We start from the raw sequence: 3,962 nt of genomic DNA on the forward strand, positions 1-3,962 counted from the left end.
GAGAGAGAGAGAGAGAGAGAGAGAGAGAGAGAGAGAGAGTTTATGTGCACACTCTTCTCGCAAACTATCAGCATAATGTTGATAGGTTCGGTTCTCATCGCAAGTGGTTAACTAATGAGAACGACATGTTAACAAAGTGGACCAGTGATTAAAGCGTGCTCACGAGAAGTTGAAGAGGGCTGGATGTACAAACTGCATGTTGCGTTTTAAGCTGCATCGAATCGCGTTTCGAACATGCCCGTTTAAACCCAATTAAAATTGCTCTCAAGGCGTGAACGGCTAATAGCTGTTTTTCAATCGCGTTTTGAAGAACATTGAAAAAAACTCCCCCTTTTGATGTTATATTTCCTGCACTTGGCGCCCAAGACGTCCCCCCTGCCTGCCTGCCCGCCCTCGTTATTAATCTCGAAGCCTGTACTTAATGCATTTTACACAAGGGAGAAATTTCATGCTCGTTCTTTGCACGTTTCAACCCCACCGTGTCACATTTCTGTGTATGACGCTGCTTCTCGTGCTTCGAGTTTTTCTGGAACATGTGTGCACGCTGCGCATTGTTCCTCTCTCGGTAACCCTGACGGTAATTGGCTGAGCTTTTACCGTCGTCTGCTCCGAGTCGTCAAAGTATGAGCAGAGTCTTCGGAATGAGAATGTTTATGCTGCGCGTTTAGAGAGCTTCTTAACAGGAACGAGGATTCCTTCTTCGTTTTATTGTCTCTCTCATTCTCTTTTTGTCTAGGCTGCCGGCTGCTTTCATATTTCTTTCCTTCTTTTTTTCTTTCTTTCCTTCTTTCTGTCTTTCAATCTTTCTTTCTTTCATTCATTCTCTCTTTCTTTCTTTCTTTTTTCTTTCTTCCACCCCCACCCCTCCTCACTCTCTCTGTCTTTGTTTGTTTTGCTTTTTCTCTTCCAGTCCAGTCTTAGGTATCATCATCTTTCTCTCTCTCCTCTCTGACCCACCCCCTTCCTCTGTATCTTTCCGCCCCCTCCCCTCTCTCTCTAAATTTTTTCGGCACCGATTTTCGCCCGTCATTGTATATATGCGGATGAATCTACTCGTTTATCAAGTTTTCTGTCTTATTTTTTTGTGTCTACCATCTGTCGTTTCGTCCGTCTGTCTTTCAACGTATAATTCTCTCTGTTGAAGCGTTACCGTGTCCTTTCTCGTTATGTTTGAGAACTAAGTGCTGCGTATCACATACCAGGCAGACCTTTCTTGTTTTGTTAAAAAGTGATGATTGGTTGTGAGGGCTTTGATGTAAGGATTGAAAGATGAAAGTCACAAAAATTAACTCTGCATTTTTTTTCTGAGAGGGTATACTCTCCTCTTCTTTGTTCCTTCTTTTCTTACCTCATCTTCTCCTTTCTTTCTCTCTCATGCACTTCAGACTGATCCGTTCCCCCCTGGGGACGGAAACACCTCCCAAAAATATGGCGAGCAACGTCGTGCACCAGGACATGAATGAAATTACGAGGGTATGTTTCCCATTAGCTGTGTGCCGAGGGTAGGCGCATAAAACGCGCGTGCACTCCCTGGGGTCTGGTCTTACACCGCAGAATATGGACAGGGACAGAAGATGCCACGAGTTATGTAGCTTTTGTTGCCATAACCAAATGGAATGCTATTATCTATGAACATGGGGAGAGCTTTTTGGTCACCGTCTGGCGAATGTTGTAACGTTTAGGCTGTCTGACTTGCACGCGAAAGATGTGGTTTTGATTTGTACATGGAGAAAAATATGTCATTGAATGCCTCTGGCTTTTCTTCTGAGGCGTAGCACCCAAACGATCCCGGTGTGTTCTAACGGCAGGGTCAAAGTAGCCTTGATATTACACAGTCCCGGCAGTGATAGGGGAAGAGTAAACGTGCGCTATGAATCACCTTAACCAGCAGTTTAAAAAAGGTGGGTACAGCTCTTTAACCTCAGAACTTTTATTCCAAGTCTTGCACGCTCAAAACAAAGTGTTTTCTATCATGTTTCCTACGTGTGTGGCCTGGGCAAAGCTAGACAAGGGCCTTCTCACTGCTCACAGCGCGCTGTCTTTTATTTGAAGTGACGTCCAAGTGCGCTGAATGAGCTAGTTTAGCAGGCACCTTTTCACAGAGGGTCAGCTGAGCGAGGTCCCATTGGGTTAAGATGTGGAGTAGGAGTTAGTTGGCTCACCTTACGAAGAATCAGTGTGGTGCTTTCTCTCTTCTTCTCACGCGGCCTATAAGAATTGATTAAAGTAAATCCAAATTTAGAATTTTATAAATAATTACTTCAACTAGGAAAAGAAGAGGAAACAAAACAACAGCAACAACGACAACAACAACAACAACAACAAATATTTAGAACTCACCCGCTCTTTTTTTCACCCCACACACGTAAATAAAAATCAAACACTGAATTTGAGTTGTTTTTCCCCCATTTTTTTCAACTTATGTTTGTCTTGTGTTTGATTTGTTTGTCTCTGGGTTTTTTAAACTATTGTTCGAGTAGGGCCCAGAGATGTCTTCACCCTTTCTTTTAACCATCACTTTATTTCCGTTTGTGTATCTTCTTCATTTCTGTTCTCTACCCTTTACCCAAAATAGGATTTGACCCACCGGTACTGTGGGTGGTTGTCGGGTGCTCTGGTGTGGTTTGCTTCTTCTTTCCTATCAAACATCTATCGTCTTTATCTCCCGTTCTTCTTTTTTGTGTTTGTTTCTCTCTTCTAACTCCTCTAATCTTCTGGCGCTCATATGACCTTATGCAGTTGCGAGCGCCGTAAAACCTCTACTAAAACTAAAAGCCACCGGTACTTTCGACAGCAGGATCGGGTAGAGATGGTTGGCTTTGTCGTAAGGTCTGCTCCGCTTACTTCTTTTTTAGTATCACTCTTGTCCTAATCTCCTACTTTCAGATGTGACCGATATCCCATCGACTCCCGTAAACTGCACCTCAGCATTTCCCTGGGTTTAATAGTCAGCCCTTTAACAATGTACATACTCCTGGACTCGTAACCTCATTGGCGCCTTAAGTACCCACCAATAACAGAAAGACAGACGGAGAGACTCCCAGTACGAAGCATTCCTCCTTCGTGTTACTCTTTCTTCACGCTGTCTTTTATTACTCTTTATTGTTTGTCTGGGACCTCCATCAAAACGCGAGTCAGGTCCCGTGCTTTGTGCCTCGGCTCCGGCACTGTTAAGTAAGGCTCACCCTCGTCTCATTTGGCTTAAATCGTAGTATAATGGCGACGAGTGTTCTCAGCTATTTATTCGAAATAGATGCCTTTTCGACTTCATCGGGCATGACATACTGAAAAAAGACTAAGGTTTTTTTTCTCCGTATGATGGCATGTGCCAAAAGTATCACAACGGTTTTGGGTAGAAGAATGACCGACAGAACAAGTCAAACAGTTTGACTAGTCTGATATGATACTATCACACAGACTCAACTAATCGGACACGCGTGAATCCAGCATCAGGTCGTGCCATTCCGCTAACGACCGCCTTCAGTGAGTCGTGACATGACGGAAATAATAACTTGGCTGGTGGTCTAAGTGGAGAGAACAACGGTTTAACAGACTTGAACTGTTCTTCTTCATCAGCTTACTTTATTTTAGCGCCGTTGTTCTTGTTGTTGTCATCGATATGTTGGTTGGAATATTAAAATGGACACTTTGGACTGCTAAGATAGTTCGGAGACTTGAATCTCTTTTAAGATACTATGAATGAATAGGGCTTTTTATTCAGTCAGCTCGACCGATTAAAATTGTTATGGGTTTTTTTTCTCTTAAGATTTCGTATCTTCAGTTTTGTATCAACTTGGTTTCTGGCGTTTTTTACGTCGCGAGTACTCGTGTGAGAAAGGGAGGGGGAGGGGGGGTGGTGGTAACATTATACATGGCTATGAACATTCTGAGGATTAGGCGATATATAAAGATAATAGGCGATACTACTACTACTACTACTATTATTATTATTATTATTATTA

General features: G+C 42.9%; 1 protein-coding gene across 1 annotated transcript in view; it reads left to right on the top strand.

Annotated features, from left to right (window-relative positions):
• LOC106011409 (cadherin-related tumor suppressor) overlaps positions 1–3,962 on the top strand; it is a gene marked incomplete at both ends in the record, with an annotated part of 44,722 nt that overhangs the window by 34,250 nt on the left and 6,510 nt on the right.

Source organism: Aplysia californica, unplaced genomic scaffold (assembly GCF_000002075.1).
Source record: "Aplysia californica isolate F4 #8 unplaced genomic scaffold, AplCal3.0 scaffold00108, whole genome shotgun sequence".
NCBI classification, from domain to species: Eukaryota; Metazoa; Mollusca; class Gastropoda; order Aplysiida; family Aplysiidae; genus Aplysia; species Aplysia californica.